General features: G+C 39.3%; 1 protein-coding gene across 1 annotated transcript in view; it reads left to right on the top strand.

Annotated features, from left to right (window-relative positions):
• Nucleotides 1-2,129: 2,129 nt before the first annotated feature.
• rimbp2 (RIMS binding protein 2) overlaps nucleotides 2,130-18,231 on the top strand; it is a 94,434-nt gene continuing 78,332 nt past the window's right edge. Inside the window, exon 1 of the mRNA XM_024276045.2 lies at nucleotides 2,130-2,203. The gene's annotated coding sequence lies outside the window, so the exon portion shown is untranslated. The remainder of the gene's footprint in view (nucleotides 2,204-18,231) is intronic.

Here is an 18,231-nt window from a genome sequence, read left to right as displayed (position 1 = left end):
TAACGGTTCCTACTTGGAACCGAACTTCGGTGCCCAACCCTACTCCTGAGTTGTTGGCACGAAATAAGCCTGCACTCATTTCCCATCATCCTTTTGCTTACATTTTCTACCGCTAGCTTACAGCCCCTCCTAACAATACAGATGCAGCAAAAATGGTGAGGAATATTGGAGCTATCCAGCCGTACAGTTTTGAACAAGATGTCAGTTGGACTGTAAAAAAAAGGCGTACATGGATCTGTTTGTCTACAAGTGGATGCATCGGAATGGAGCAGAGCAGGTAATTAGTGACCCGCTAACTGCAGCACTTCCGTCACTATGCGAGGCTGTTTCACCAATAAATCAATGTCCTCGACATCAGGCTGTTTCAAACCTAACTAGTAATTCCAAAAGTACAACTAGTTAACTAGTAATGTCTAAAAATGTGTACTAGTTTACTAGTGGGACCTTTTTGTGCTTACTAGTTAACTAGTGGATTTTTTCTCTCTTGCTAGTTAACTGGTAGGTTTCACGTATGTCCCAATAGTCAACTAGTTAACATTTTGCATGTCACTAGTGTGATATTTTGGTCTAACTAGTAAAGTAGTGAGCTTTACAGAACGCTTACTAGTAAACATGTAGAAAAGTTGCATGTGACTAGTTAACTAGCTGCTTTTTAGTGTCACTAGTTAACTACTAAGCACAGCTAGCAAAGTAGTGCAATGTTTTAAACATAAATAGTTAGTATAAAAAGATCACTAGTAAACTAGTGAGACCAAAATATCACACTAGTTTACTAGTGATATGCAAAATGTTAAGTAGTTGACTAGTGAGACATCTGAAACTCTTACTAGTTAACTAGTAAGAGAGAAAATTGCACTAGTTAACTAGATGTCCAAATAGGGCCCTTTAGTAAACTAGTAAACATTTTTAAACATTACTAATTAACAAGTTCACACTTTTGGCTGCCACTAGTTAACTAGTGGTCCTCTTGTCATTACTAGGATATTGGTTTATTGATAAAACGGCTTGATAATAAAACTACCACAGGATTTTCTAATGGCATTTTTCTGTCTGCTCCTGATTCATAATGATTTGTATAAAATAAATGTAAGCAATTTTAAGCTAATTTGCTATATATATATGTCAAACATGAAAATGGTAAACATGTATTTTTCATTGGAGTGCGTCTTTAGTAAAGCTGGTACAGATTTTCAAATCACTTTTATTTTTAAATGTCTGACATGTTTGCTGGGTGTCTCCCTGTTGGGGGTGAGAAAACTAGAAAGAAATGCGGTCCCTCTGTGTCCACAATCAGGAAATCATGCATGTTTTGCCCTCTTTTCAACTCTGCTCCTCTCAGGGTGCATCACCACTGTCAGCCACAGAGGGCACACGGTGCACATGCTGCTCTCCAGATCTCCATGTAGTTAAGGAAAAAAAAAAAAGAAAAAAAGAACGGGATGGCCCAAATAATCCTCTTTAATACCCTTCTGCACTTGATTTCCTGATCCGCGATTGGATGGTAATGATGTTACTGCTGTTTGTGATAGCTGATTGGTCTGGACCTCTGTGCTGAGAGTGAAGGTTTGACAAGCCCAGCCCCTCAGGATCCGTGTGGCACAATGACCCATGACGAGGCAGTGTTCCTGTGTCAGTTTGCAAATCCAAACGGCTTAGATGCTCTGCAACAAAACCGGGAGCACGGACCGGTGGGCACGCAAGACAACCTCACATGACCTTGCCAGCTTCAATCATGACAGCTTATTAGTAGCTGATAGGTGATCAGGCCACGCAGTGGCTCCATGTTCCTGCGAGTGTGCATATTGACAGGATTGCATTTGACTGCTGACATTAAGGCCGAGATTGACCGGCTCTGATCTAAGACATCCTGGAGAGGGAGCCATGCTCAGAGCTGCTGCACTGCCTCTGCACTCCTGCTCGCCTGAGTCTGTGTGCGTGAGAGCCAAAGCGAGGGAGAGGGAGGAAGGAAGGGGGCGTGATGATGTCTGTGCTCTGCTGCACAGCCACAGTCGTGTGAGCTGAATGATGCTCGCTGAATGTCTCTCTCTCCCTCTCTCTCTTTCTGTGCCTCTTTCTGCCGAGCACTGATGAACCATTTTATGCAACATAGCTGCAATAGCCATCGCCTGCTGCCGACTGCTTCTTTTCAGCCCTTCCACCACTGTGGGAAGCACCTGCCATTTCATCGGAGCTTTCTGCAGAGGTAATGTGCTGTCGGCTGACAAGCTGTGCATGTTTTACTGAGTAAGGGCTGGTTGTCCGAACTGCATGTTCCCTGTGCTGCTGCTGCTGCTTCTGCTGCTGCTGGAGGGATGAGGATGGCTGTAATGTTTCTCAGAGGCAAAAAGGAAATTGGGGGAAATGCACCCTGCCTGTCCGGCACTTGTCCTTGTGTGCATGTGCTGGGAGATGGATCGGGCTGTTTTTAACTCTTCTGAGCAAGAGTGCTGGTGCATCAGAGAGGAGTCAGAGGACATTATACATCATTTGCATGCAGTAGGAATACCAGGACCAGCATTTCTCTATTACTAAAAAGATTTGGTCCTTTAAGAAAACATTGCTTTATAAAATTTAAAAAAAATGTAATTACCCTGGCAAGAGCAGTCGTTCACATCTGTGGGTGATGTAACAGAATGTTGGGGTTTCATATCAGCTCTCTTGTCACCGTCATGCCAATCAGGTAACGCTTTTTGAGGATTGTACTCAGCAGAGAAGAAAATTGTTAAATGAGCGTACAGTACAAAAACTAGTCAGAAAAAAAGTGCAGCTTGAAATTCTTTTTTTGTGTGTGTCAACTGTTATCCAAGCTCTTTGGTACATCTGCTGCTCTGTGAAGCTGCTATTATACATCTTTGTGCAACTACAAGGACTGCTCCGTGTGCATGAGGTTGAATAATGCCATGTGTTGTGGGAGGCATTAATGAAGAACTAAACCGCCCTTACATATTGTACCAATTGCTTTTTAAGCTCACTTTGCAAAGTGGCAAGGTCCTAAGGGTGGCACTCACAGAAGTCTATCTCAGCTGTGGGAATTGCCAGTTAAGGCTGAGCTGTGATTCTCTTTATGACAGAAAAAATGCTGTCTATTTGTGTGCATGAATAGAAACGCTGTTTCTGCTGCCTCCCAAGGTCAGGCATTTAATGAGCCTTCATAATAGGGGCTGTCGGTCTCGCCTCACACCTTTGATGCGAGGGTGTATTCCACCACTTAACTCTTTTTCATACTATTTGTTGTCCGGCCCACCTTGATAAGAACACATGACCATCCATCATTCCCCTGGTTATCCCTGAGCTGTTGGCAACTCACTTTTATCTTCACTACACACAGACACATGGGAGAACAGAATTCATCTTTCAAACCCAAATTTGCTCACTCTCCATGGAGTTGACTGCAAGAGAAGAAGTATTAGAGGGAGATGCTGGAGGTGGGGATGAGGAGAGGGGATGCAGAAACATGGGTGTACTGTGTTAAAGGTGGAAAAATGAAGAACGGGACTGAATTTTTGTTCTTAACACAGATAAACAACCAATATTTGCTTCAATAACCACTTTGGCTTTAAACAAAATTAGATTTTAGTCTTAGAATTGATTGTAGGCCATGTTTATATAACATATTTAGCAAAAATAATAGGTAATTTCCTAAACTCCATGTCCTTTTTTTCACTATTTTATATCTAATAATGTGTATTGAACATCTTTTGGAAGAAGCAGTGACTAGTCAATCTGAACAAATCATTTTATCATCTCAGCAAAAATGTCTGTTATTTATTTTATTTTTTTTGTTGGGAGGAAGTCATTACAAGAGTAATGTCTTACAGCAGAACAGGGAACTTTTTGCTGTAACAAATTACTGCTTATGAATTTTTAATGACATTTTAGTCATTGGATCCTAAGTAACTGTTGTATTACAAGAGATGTATTATCTAAAATGTAATTGTTCAAACTACAGACATTAACTTATTTAAAAAAATACCACAAACTAAATCTTTTTTTTTAACTGAACTATACTTGATTTAAAAACTTATCCAGACGTTTTCATTTAGTTTTTAGTTCCTCATAAGTTATAAATGCTTTTCTAGGCTACGGTTAAGTATCTTTAGTCTGCTTTTTTTGGTATAATTTTTATTTAGTTATTCTGACACACATATGCCTCTAGCTCTGTATTTGGCATCTGTTTTCTTTCTTTTTTTTTATTTTTTAAGAGACAACCTGGGTAAAACTGAGGGCTGTCCCTGCTGTTATTTGTCAAGTGCTTTTCACAAAAATACTGTATGAAATATTGTGGCTGCACGGTGGAGCTGTGGTTAGCGGTCTTGTTTCACAGGAAGAAGGCCCCTGGTTCAAGTCCTAGCTGGGGGACCTGAAACAGAAACACCAACGGGGGACCTGTCTGTGTGGAGTCTGCATGTTTTCTCTGTGCATACGTGGGTTTTCGCCGGGGTCTCTGGCTTCCTCCAACCATCCAAAAACATGCTTCTTAGGTATTGGTTACTCTAAATTGCACCTTGGCGTGGATGTGGGCGCGCATGGTTGTGTGATTGTAGCCGTGTGACAGACTGGCGCCCTGTCCAGGGTGTACTCTGCCTTTGCCCAGAAATGGTTAGGTTAGGCTCCAGCAGCCCTGTGACCCCAAAAAGGACAAAGCAGTTTAGAAAATGGATGGATAAAATATTGTAATTGCTGTAATTATTACAGTGTACCATCGTTTATTGCAGGAAAACATATATATATATATATATATATATATATAAACATGCTAGTATTGGTGTTTTGAGGCTGTAAAACCTCTCACTACACACTTTTCTCAGACAGACATGAACATTCTCACACTTTTCTCTCTTGTTTAAACTCTCAAAGGTGAAATTTTCATAGAACAAGTAGTCCACTACTATAGAATGATAAAGTTTTGACCATGATTAAATATTTATGTAAGTGTGTTAAACTAAATGGATTCCATACAGGAGACATGGCATAGAGGAGATTGATTGACAAGGTCAACAACCAAGCAAGACATAGAACACAATAAACTGGGAAAAAACTGTATGAATAATACATAAAAAGTAGCACTGAGAAACAGCGAGACAACGAAAGGTGAGCCTCAATATAACGAGGGAACACTGCGGACCAAACATCCAAATGTGGTCACTCGATAGTTCCAGTACTGGATACAGTTGGGGTAACAGGAAGGGAGAAACACTACTGGGAACTCTTCTCACCCAAGTTTAACCCTGTTGATCTCAGGACTTGACCCACCTGCCACACATCTTGAAGTTTGGAAGTTCATGCCACCAACCACTAGGTCACAAGAAGGCTACCCTAGTTAGACAAAGGCATACGCATGAAATCCCTAATACAAAATATAATTAATAACTTTTCTGGGTGAGCAATTCCCAAAACACATTTGAAGGATTCTCTATCCTGTGTTATTTCCTTGTTGCCCACCTGGTTTAATCACTGTCATTGTCAGGCCTCTCCAGAGCTTGATGCTGAGCAGGTGCATGTTTTCACAAAGCAACAGATTAGGCCTACATGCAATACAATTAGCCCTACAGGACAGGGGTGGGGTACACTACCCTCGCAGATATTTTTTGTGTGTTAAAAAAAGGTAGCCACACAAGTGTTTGGGAATACATTTCATATTTCTTTAATGTTTTTTTCTTAAATCTCTTAAAGTGATTCAGGAGTGAATGCAAACTCCAAAGCTTTTTTTTTTTTAAAGCGTTTTTTTTACATCATGAAATACAAAAAAGCTTAAAAAAAGCAAAGGATTCTGATGCCTGATAGACATGACAAAGCAAAAAATAACTTCCACCAAAATATATGTACACCTTAGTGAAAACATGTAGCTTTGTCTGTATAAAAATGGCCTTCTGTTGTGGAGCTGGAGGGGGTTACAGGGGTATGAGTGGGGGTATGGCTCAGAAGAGTCCTAAGTGAGTGTGAGGCTGTAGTAACAGCTGGAAGACTGCTGCTGCTGGCGCCTGGATGTGGCCTGGATAAAGCACGTGACCCTGCCACAGTGTGAGGCATTAGTGATATGAACAGCAGGGTCCACGGATGCTGTTACATAACACCGTCTTCACTGGGAAATCACTGTAAAGATGGCTCCAAGAGACTCTGTGACAGCAGAGTGAAAGTGCTTTATCTTTGTCAGCAACCACACCACTGGCTCTGAATATTGCACGGCCCTAAGCGCGACAGAACATTTACCTCTCGAGAGTCAACAGAGTCTCTTCATTTGATGACAGTTTTACATTTATGTACTTGTTAAGCCTCCAGATGAGAGCCTATCCACTTATGTTCTTCTAGCACTAGCTCTCATAGCCCATAGATGTGTGTCTATCTACATATGTCCTGAAACTGAGAGCACTGCAGTCTGGCTCCTTACATATGCACATGTGTATGTTTACACTCACCTCATGATTAAGTTACACCACTTAGCTCCCACAGCTCCAATGTAACAGAAGCAGATATGCTGCTATAGCTGTCGTCATGTCAGCAGTTTGACTGACTGACGCGACACAGGCTAGCCGCTAACATCACAGAGAGATCTGAACAGAGTCCTCTGTTGTCACCTCAGGAATCTGACTGCGTTCATTATTGATTGATCCTGGAGTTGATCAGTTATACCTACTCGATTCAGATGAGCAACACTTGCAAAACATGAGGACATTTCCCCACTGAGGGACAAATAAAGGGTTATGTTATCTGAAGCCTGTAACCCTATACCACCAGAGATATCAACGGTGACACCTAAAGATTACACTCTGTGTAACTACTCTCCTGTTGAAGATGATTGAAGATTTATGGTACTCTAAAGGGTTAAAGATACATGCATAACGTCCACATGTTATAGAACTGATTCACATTCTGCTTTCCTATAGATGTGGTTGTCGTATTATGTTTTTAGATTCTAGCGATCACAATTTCCAAAAATCACCTGAACCATGGGTCTCAAACTCATGGGCCGTATGGGGTTCCATTTGTGCCAAAAATGTGTTTTTGCCTCCACTGTCTATATATTTGTCCGTTCTCTATGTCTACTGAACAAGTTTATTGAACATTTGTTGATGCCTATGTACTACCAAGCAATATCTTCTGCGTGTCCTGTGAAACGACAGAAGCTAACGACACTAGCAACTGCTGCTAAGGACTTTTCTGATGACCAGATTCAACAACAATAGCAAATGCAAAGTTTGAACATAAAGAAAGCTGAAACATCACAAAGCTAATACAAAGATATCGTAAAAGAAGTGTGGACATGCAGAAGATATTGCTTAGTAGACATTGAACTTTCATATTGAGGGGCTGTAAAATATTGACTTGGGGGCCACAAATGGCCAGCGAGTTGCCAGTTTGAGACCTCTGACCCAAAAGCTTCCAGGAAAACCATTTTTTGTAGCAAATATGTCCATTTCATTAAGTTCATTTCAATGGAATATCACATTTTTTCTGAGGAGAGTTAGTGAACTTCCATTTTTCGGCTTCTCTAAATGTATTTTATGGAATTGAAGTTTGTGCTTGACTGTGCCTTTCAAGGACATTTGGGGACACCTCAGTGTTATCTTGGTTTTATGCTGTCATGGTGACAGATTAACTGTCACCTCAGTCTTAGTCACTCAAGTCACTGCCCTGTTGAGCAGGTGTCTGGTGCTGAGAGGCTCCCCAGTTGCATGACTGTGGCACCGTCCCCTTTCACTGTCAAGATGATTGACCCTGGTGCTGACTACTGGCGGGAGTTTGTCAGACAAAGGCTTTAGAGTTTACGCAAACACTGAGGAACTTAAAAAAGATTATAGTTGTAAAAGGTATTTAAGTTTGATAAAGAAAGAGCACAACAAAAAGCAATTACAGATGCTGTTGTGCTTTGAAATACATACAAGAACAGGAGAATTACTGAGGATGTCTGCTAGTTTTGCCAAAAATGTGAGTGTTCTCATTACTCTCCAACTTCCTAAATGCAACAAGAAAGTACTTTACTTTTACCAAATACTTATGACAGCACATATTTATTTGAACGCAGAGTTTTAAAATTCTAAAAAAATTACAAGAGTTGTTGATCCTATTGAGCATCTTTTCCCCACTACATTGCCTCTCTGTTAAATGTATGTTTGAGCTTCTTCTTTACCACTTTGGTCCTAACCCTGTGGATCTCACCCTGCAGATTAAGTTGAAGGAACAAAACCCCCTTTTCCTAGTTCTCAGCATTCGGCTGTTCAAATCTGAAAGAAGCTCAAAGTCATTCCTTACTATTTTTCCATGGAGTTCAAGAAAATACAAACATTTTTTTTTCTAGTGAATCCTCTGAATGACTCACAATTGAAAATTGTCTAATAGGCAGCGATTGTGGATTCTCATGAAGTTTCCAGGGGTACCAGAGGCTTCATTTACCATCTAGGTTTAGAGGGGTTAAGAGGTGGCACTTTCATCTGGTCAAGGTTGCAGTGGCTGCACTCGAACCTAACTTGGGGCCTAGAGGCCTAAAATGTAGTTATGTGATGTACTTTCTATATCAAAATCAGCAAAACACTGACAGAATCCTGTCAACCGCCAATGTGGTCCATCATCTTCTGCTTATGGAATGTTCTTTAGGTAAAGGCCTGATTTAAAGATAAACAGAGAAAGCCATCACTCTTGAACAATCATTTAGTATTGCTAGGACCTTTGAAAAGTGTGCCAATTCTTTAGGTCTACAAAAGTTAACTGCTCTTGTTTGTTGCCAGTCCTTATGAGTTTTCTGCAAATGTCATGCTTTTGAGAAATGTTACCAAGGTTACCTTTGCTTCATGGAAGATATTTTGTCCCCACAACCATACTTTGTTTTTACGTTGGAATACCTCAGCTCACACAGACATCAGTAAATCCTGCCTGCTTCCTTTCACTCTAACTTTTTTTGACAGATTGTATGTGAGAGTGAATGCACAGGCCCTTGTTTTTGGCTAGGTTAGCATTGGAATCTTTTCTTTGCAGATGACGTGATACTGTATGTGATCAAGGGTGTTGGTGTGACGCCTAGGAAGCCACTTCAAAACTAAACTGTCACAATTAAGTTTTAGAGCTGGAATAAAATGAACACTCAAACCTTCCCAGACATAGAAACATTATGTTAAAGAATCTAGCGGGAAAAAGAAGGAAGAATACGTTTTTTGGTGAAGTGAAGACATGCAGAAAATTGAGACCAACCTTTAGTTTCAAGAAAATTAAGATTTTGCACAAAACAAAGTTTTTGATGTTAAGATGAGTTTTTAAAAAACTCTGAGGCTTTTTCCTATTAGTTGGCAAAAACCATTTTAAAGCTTTTAAGCTTCAAGTAAAACAAATAAACAAAAAAGTAAAATGGAGTGATAGTGATAAAAGGGTTTTGAAAGCTGAAAGAAGTTTGCTTCAAGTTTCTTAATGTACAGCCACACTCTAGACTCTTTCCAGAGTAGAGCAAAAAATATAGAATTCAAAGGGTAAAATGTTGGTCAAGGATGTGAAGGCTGTATAAAATTTTCATAGAACAACCTTGTTTGTCTTTAAGCTTAAAAAATGTAAACCTAAAACACAGATTAATTCTGTTTTTTTAAGGAATCAATTGAGAGGTCTCAAACATAGGACTTGGCTTGATATTAATACACATTTTTATTCACCTAAATGAATCATAAGCTAAAATAATCGATGCAGCCGAAAGTCGATTCTGATCTAAATAAACTTATTATGCTACCACTTACTTGGATTTTATGTGTCACCATTTTTTCCTTCGGTTCAACATCTTCAGCCAGGTTGAGTGATATGCATGTTTTCCTCTGTGATGCTCAGTCTGGGGTTTTCCCTGCTTCACCCCAGCTCACCTTTTCTATGGCGTATTATGGTGATATCCTCTGATGAAATGACATTTATTGATTTATGATTCAAGATGAAAGGTGAGCCCTGTTGTGTAATCCTGGTCAAAAGAAAAAAAAAGAAAGAACCCTCTTCCACAGACAAAGCCTTCATGACTTTACATTTGCAGAGACAGGCAGTGAGGTCAGCTCAGTGAGTCTGGAGGCTATTTAGGTCTGTTCCCATAGGTAGACAAACATCTCTGGCAGTGGGGGTTGGGGATGATTATGTAGATCTTACCAAAATCCACCGTCAGTGATGATTATTTGTCAGGATTTGTTTTGTAATAAAAGAGCTTATCTCCACAGATTCAATCCGAGTCTCTGCCTTTCTGCTAATGCTGTCAGTTTTGCTTACTGTGTATGCTGGTTGTAGTCTGCGCCTGGGTTCATGTTACAAGTTAATTAAGGCATAACTTTCCAAAAATAAGATTTTTTTTATCTTTATCCTTGCAGGCGGTATGACACATGCCATCTCTGGTTTAAAAACAGAATTTCTTCTGTCTGATTTAGTAGTTGGACTCCCCCTGCAATGTTCATGTCTTTTATCCAGGATCCCCACGACTCTACTGTCCGTCTTGTTGGAGGTTAATTGCTTAATGTTTGATATCATATTATTGGCAGGCATTGCCACAGGCAAACTGTGCCAACGTGTTTAAGGCACACTTGTTTCTACACCACTTTTTAAAAGCTGGAAATGATTAATAGGATCCTAATGTACTGTAGAGTAACATGTTTGTGATTATGTGGGTGTGTAATTCATTCTTATGTCCCAGAGAAAGAGAAATTCCCACGGACTATGTTATAAACATAAAAAAGGAAAGAGCCTGACTTTGAAATGATCGGCTATACAGCGATTTCTGTTTGTAGCACGTCACATTTGTCACTCTGATGGTAAGTTTGTCTCATCGTTCCAGTCTCTAAGGGTTTGGTTTGTCCAATCTACTGTTGGCACAGTGGCCATCAATGAGCAGGGGCACAAGATAATTGCTTTAAGAAGCTGTAATAAGGTGGATTGAATTAGCTTTGCCCTGACTAAAATAAATTAAAGAGGTCACCATGACATGCAGACTCCTAAACAGACTCATAATAACTGCTCATCCTGACATATCAATACACTAGATTATCTTTGAGACTCAGACTAGAGGATTACCGTGAGACTTTAGCTGTTCAAACGCTTTCATGCTTGAACGTCATTTTAGTTTCACTTGTGTTAATTATTTTTTCTCACAAAACAACATGTTAGCTTACTCTGTTATTTCAAAATTGTATATAAATTGAAATAAACATAGTTTTAAAAACTAATTTAGTTTTTGAATGTTTCTTTTATGTGTTCTAATGTGAGTTAAGACTTCAGAGTACAAGAATATTGATGTTTTGTAATTTGACTAGCTCAGTTGCTTTGTGGTAGAGTGTTTGCCCTGACACTTTGTTCAAATCCACGGTCGCCTCATACCAAAGACTAAAAATGTCACTCAATGCATCCCTGTTTGACACTCAGCATTAAGTGGTAGGAATGGGGGGTTAAACCATCAAATGGTTCCAGACTGCGGCTGTGTCTGCAGCTCACTGCTCCCCCAGGGGATGGGTCAAATGCAGAGAACAAATTTCACTCACCTAGCTATGGGACTCTTACTTTTAAAGGGGTCCTTAAAAGAGATGTGCTTTGTGTGTGGGTGCTAGGGTGAGATCAGAGAGAGTGGAGGCAAAACGCACATGAGTGATGGTGAGCAGTGATTGTAAATTGATTTAAGATAAAAAAAAATAACTAATGTACACCTGAATGATCATTCTTCAAGAGTGTTTAACATTTTACTAAGTGTGCCTCTATAAGGATTTTGATTTAGACAACCCCAAAACAACAAAAACTCAAGAAATGGGGTGAACAGTTATTATAGAGATGAATATGTTTACAGAAATTGTATGAGGGAAGTTGCACAGAGATCTGCTGAACTCCAGGGGACACAGGAGACACTAAGGGAGACAGAGCAGAGGGAACCGATGATGTGAGTCTTGACAAAAACAAAAAAAAAATCATTCTTAAGCTATTTCTATTACCCATCTCTAAAGGTGGAATCTAGTTGCTGAATGTGGGTATTGGTAGCATGTTTGAAGGACTCCTCTTGGTGGTGTGGAGATGCAGATTTTTCTGAGATGGGATTACTTCTTCCAAACATCCCATCCTCTGTTCTCCAGTTATTTGTCAGCGCAGAAAAACTCTATGTGTGAACCAACATAGACATTTGAAGTTCATTATACTATAGACAGAATCCTTGGTTTAGTCAAAAAAGAGGTCAAAATGACAAGCAGGGGAGAACAGTCCAAAAATTCAGGTCAAAAACAGAAATAGGGTCAGAAGATGAGCAGAGATGGAAACATTAGGAAAAGAAAAATGAACATGATGGGTGGGTAGATGACAACAGACTGATTGTGATGTAGGTACATGTTAACACAAGAACACAGGAGAAATTTAAGAGACATGATTATCGACAAGGAAACACTTTCAAACTTAAGGTCTGTGTGTAAATATATGTAAAGCAACGTTCACACTACCCTCTGCAATCCACGTTCATTCAGTTTCAATGAAAAGTCTAGCGCGTTTCAGGCTTTTGCATTCAAAATTCTCATGTCCATGTGAAGCCACACATATTTTTAAGACCATTTTCAGGCTTCATGTACAAAACGTTAAACCAGGTCGAACTTTGACCCATTAGAGACTCAGATCTGGAAATGACGAATGGATGGCATCAATTTTAATAAACAGAAGTGACAACTGTTTAAATTACAATTGCGGTTTGTGTGGACTGACTGATATGCCACCAAATATTTCCTATTTTTGAACAGAGTCTGTTCAAAAAAAGTCTGGAGCAAGATTTAGGAGATTTACTTAACTTCGATAGTTTTCACCAAGTGTACACATCCAACTGTAGGTGGCAGAAATGCACTAGTAAACAGTAGAAAAGGAACAAGAGAAAGAAGCCCCTTCCTGCTTGTCCAGTGTGAACATTATGGACTAAAGGCACATTCAAGAATGCACTTTTAGTGCGTTCAAGAATGCACAACAAATGGCTGGTAAGAATGTAGCATGAAATGCTGCACACAACTTTTCTAAAATGCTTAAAGGTTGCATGCAATGGCATAGCAACAGATGAAAGAGGAGCCTCACCCATGGAACGTTGAAAGAGGCTCTAGTTCATTTGAGGGGCGTGCCTCGTGGTCGGGGTGCAGGGCAGGGCAGGACAGAGACAGTCCATGTCCAGATGTCTTCATGCGTTAGGGAGGATCTAGCACTGCCTCTTGCCATGAGAAACAAACACTAATTACCCATTGGCCCCAGGTTGTATATGTGCAGCTGGGGACATGCGACTAAAAATAGCACGGCTTGTTCCCATGAGTGGAGGGCACACAGCACCATGGTATTAGAATTCAGCACTAAAATGTGGAGAGAAAAGGTCATCCTCTGCCATGACCACAAATGTCAGGGTCGGGTACAAGCGTGGCGTGGAGTAGCAGCATGTTGAGCTGGAGCAGCACCTCCAGCTTTATCCTTAGCCTCCATACTGGATCCATAAAGTCTTTCTCTTTGTAGTTGATTCGAGTTACAGGGCTCTCTCTATGACACAAAAGCAGCATCTGGTTCCACCTGACTGGAGCAATGAATTATTTAATAGAGGCATTATTATATCCAGCCAGTAGCTCGCCAATAACAGAAAGTCTAGGTAGCGCTATCAACCTTTCTCACTAAGTGGTTGAACATGGAGAGTGGATTTTTTTTTACTTTGTTGGCATCTCTGACTTGTGTGGGTTTGTGAAGATCTGCTTGAAGGAGTTCTTTGGCTTCGTTTTTCATTGCAGGGTTTTTCAGTTCTGTTGTAGAATTTGGAATAAACCAAGATGTGTAAAACATCACGGTGAACAGAGCAGCACTATTGAATGAGGGGCTTTCAGTCAATGTGGACACTTCTGATGAAGTAGTTTTGAAGTAGTCAGACACAGACTCCTTTTTTTGGTCGAATAGCTGTTTTGTCACTTTTGCTGCAAGAGAGAGATCGCTTAACTGCACTTACAGGTTGGGGACAAATGGATTTGCAGCAGAGTTGAAAGACTTTTCAGACTACAAAAAGATACTCAGACACTTGAATTCTGCTCATCAACCACCAAGTAAATACAGTTTTTTAAATGAAAAGAGTCCTTCAAAATCAACTTTGTGAATTTGGCTGAATCACTGTTTCTTTGTACGGTACAGTCCAGTTCAGTCCGGTATTTTGAGCGTTTCCATTGTTGAATTGACTAATTAAACATTTTACCATACCTCTTGGGAGCCCCCATCAGTGTAAGCCCATAGAAAAATAGAACGGGATGGTCGGGACAGAGCCGCTGTTGCCACCCACTAATTGGTAGAAAGTGAGAATGTTTCTGTTCATTTCTGTTTTCCTCTTTACGACGCTATTCTTCTTAGCCGCCCAAAACCTTCTTTCAAACATTAAATTCCTGTTACACAAGATGTACCAGAAGATGTGCTGCTGGATGACCTCCATTGTTGTTGCTTTTCTGGTCGTTGCACTACTATGACGCAAAGACGCTACACCACGCATACACAGAGAAAACAAATCGCTCATTAGGAGGGAGGCTTAACTGAGTGGAAACGCTCGCCAGAATGAACTGTTCCGTCCCGTACTATACTACTTACCGGACTGTACCGCTCAGTGGAAACGAGGCTTAAGCTTCCAAATACTTTAACATAAGTTACTTGTGAGGATACAGGCTGGTTGGTATTAGATGTGCTTTGATCACTTTAAAGTCCCACTCCTTTTAATCTATAGAAAAGTGTTCCCAGTGGTCTTTTTGTTTTGACTGCTGTTTTAAGCCAAAATAATAAAGAAGTGGTTTTTTTTCTTTGCAAATTTAATCAAATATTTTTTCTCAGAGTTGGTGCAGAGCCTCCCTCTACTTCCCATTATCCATGTTAATGTGCTCTCCTGCTAGCTCAAAGCCCCTCACACCCCCAATCTAACTGTGCAACAAAAATGGCAAGCAACATTGGAGCCACCCAGCCGTGTGTTTTTAAGCCAGATGCCAGCACGGATGAGGAAAACTAAGACATAATGCATCTGGTCGTCCACAAGTGGATGCATCTGAACTGGATCATATTTTTTATATCACAGCTACCAGCTTTTTCCAACTGCATTTTTTGTCTGCTCCTGATTTACTTGATTTGAATAAAGAAATACTCAGAAATGCAATTTGAACTTCATTTTCTTTACACAATAAAACATGATCTTCATTGGTGTTGGTCTTTAAGGAAATGTAAAGATTGCTGTGAAGACACTTAACTTGGCTTTCTTTTGAACAAAGAGACAAATGTTGGTTTAAGCTTGAAGGGATCAGTGCTCTTTTGTGGTTGTGTTCATCAAATCAGAATTAGGATTCTTTGGGATCGGTCCAGAAACTCTTTTGGAGTTTCTCTACCACTCTTCAAGTTAGGAAATACGAGTTAGATAGATCTTAATCACTGCTCAGAACTAGACATTTACACAGATCCGCTAAACAAATTAAAATGCTTGATAAGAAAAAAAAGTTTGATAAAAAAGAAAAAAACAAAACAATGAACTTTTGTCAAGAATAGTGTCTGTAGGTTGTTGGCATCTGTTTTATTCAATTAAAAAATATTGAAAAAGATGAAAAACTTGTTTTTCTGTGTAATACAAGCTAAGATTGTTTTTATAACAAATGTGTGACCCATCTATTCCTTTTCCATATCTACTAACACACAGCTGACTCATTTTGCTAACACATTTATTTTTAAAACAACTTTGTCGTCATTTCACAACCTGTGCCCATGGAATAAAATATTTGGCAACACTGCATTTTCTTTTACAAGGAATAAAGGGATTTTTGTAAAAATACTTTTTAATACAACAGAGAATATCAAATAGTTTTTAACAAAAGAGAGAGACCAGGAAGCTTTATTGTTTAAAGTTGAACCCCTCTTGCATTCTTTCAACCCTGAAAATGATCAAGAATGAAATAATGAGGTGAATTTTTTAGATATATATATTTTTTTTTTAGAAAGCAAAGAAGGATTCATGAAAGTGTGAAGCTGTAACACCCACAGAGTGGATGTTTAAAACTGACAGCAGAATATCAGATATTAGGCAATTCCATTACAGCTCACCTTTTAAAGTCACTGTGAAAAATTAACAAAAATACCATATGATTAATCTTCTCGATCAAATGAATTTTAAGAACAGGGTGAGCCAATACTGTCGTTTGGCAAAACTGTGGAAAGCAAACAGCGGGTTTCCGGAGGGGAGCAGGCTCATTCTCCTCCAGCTCCCTTCAGGCTGTGATCTCACAGCGGAGGCTGCTTGTAATTCCCCCGGCTTCCCCCGACGTCTGTGGTTCAATAAGAATGAGCTCCATCGATTAGACCTCAATGCGGTGCCTGCGTGTGGAGAATTAGTGGAGTATGTGTGTGTAGGGGGGGCTGCTGGCTTTCTCCCATGTTTCCTCGCCACTTGGCAGACTGTTGTTTTGACGGAGGGCAATGTTATGGGTGACATCTTTTGGCTAAAGCATAAACTGAAGCTTTGTTCTTAGCAGCTTCTTCCTGGGTGTTGATGAACAAAGCGAGTGATATTTCCACCAGGAGGCCCTGGAAAAACACTGCCAGTGATGGTGATATAAACTAATGAAGGTGTTGTCTGAATCACGTCTCCCGCCACATTTCCTGATCTTACTTTGGACAAAGGAATGCAAAGGCAGATAATCTTACCTTCTTACATTTCAGTTTTAGATTTTCTGCCTCACAGGGAAACTCAATAGTGAGCTTGTCATCATGTGTTCAGGACTTCCTCTCCAATTCAATCCCACACAGCTGCACTTTCAGAGCAAAATATGTTGGATAAAAGAAATGCAAACAAATCAATACATTTCAAACAATTATGAGTGGACCGAAGTACGGATTATTATTATTATTATTGTTTTTTGTTATTGTGGTCTAAATTCACTGTTTCTTTAAAGTTCAAGTTTCACTAACACTGTGTTCTTACATGTGGTGCTTTGTCCAAAGCTAGTCCAAGTGCTGCTATCTGAAGTCCCATCTTGTCATTAACTGGCACTCAGCAACAGAGAGATGGGCTGGGAGGGTTGGGAAATTTGGTCAATGGGTGGGTGGGTTTGAGGCGGTGATGCTTGGTCCCTGCGGTGAAAAAAGAGTAGATTAGGAATCCTAAAAGACTGCAGCGAGACTGACAGAAGTGATACTAGAAAATGGCAAAGCTTGAACCACTTCCTTAAACCACTCTATCAGCTCACAGCTCTTTCCTTGTAAATTAAGAGTTATAAGAAATCAAAATCTATACCTTATCATTCCAAGCCTTTTGAGCTTTTCATAGTTACATATCAAGAACATATTATATTGAGACACTAAAGACAAAAGGAAAAAAAAAATGGTACAATGGTCAAATTAAGATTTACAAAATAATTGATTGGCCCGATTTCTTGCCAATGTGTGACAATAAGTTATGAGTAACACGAGTTTGAAAAAAGCCAAATACAGTTTGATTTAATTGGATTTTAGCTTAACATAAAATGTGGGAATAAACTTTGCATAATAAAAAAAAAACATTTTTTCCTGCAAAGTCAAAAAAATGCGCACAGGTGCGAGGATACAGAAAGTAAGAATTAAACTATAAAACCACTTTCTGTAAGACAGATGAACATTTTTTTTAGTATCGTGATGAACATGGATTGTTTTAAAAACATGCTTTATGTCATTTAATTTGTGTTTGTTACAATTTATTTAAGTTCCATGTTCTTTATTTTTGTCAACGTTTTTTGCAATAAATGTTATGTCCGAATTCCTTCACTACTCACTATATGATGCACTATAAAGTGTGTTTGCCATTTTGTAGTGCTGTCTGAATCTACAATTCCAAAATTGATCCCCCTAGAAATTCCCCAGAAGTCTTTGCAAAAACCAATGTGCATCAATGTTCGTGTTTGACCAACTTTTGCAAAAGAAATATGTTTAAATGTAATTTCTAAATAAATTATCTACATTTTTATCATCAAAATACAGGGGATTAATAATTAGACGTTGTAAAATTATCGTATTGATTCGATTTTCAATTTGTGAAATTGATTTGATTTGGTTTTCCTATTTGTTCCAAATAAATAGTGAGCAATATCTGTCTTTACCACTACGAATATGGCTACAGGAAAAAAAAAAGGTTTTTCTAAGAAAAAATATTAGCTTTGGAAGTACAAAATCTAAAAAGAGCTATTAAGAAGTGTCAGAGCTCATTGTCTCCACATTTGTTTTTAACCTAAAAATTGGTTTTTAAACAAATATCTGTAAAATTTA

Source organism: Oryzias melastigma, linkage group LG9, assembly GCF_002922805.2.
Source record: "Oryzias melastigma strain HK-1 linkage group LG9, ASM292280v2, whole genome shotgun sequence".
NCBI lineage: Eukaryota > Metazoa > Chordata > Actinopteri > Beloniformes > Adrianichthyidae > Oryzias > Oryzias melastigma.
This window is presented reverse-complemented; position numbering and strand designations above follow the sequence as displayed.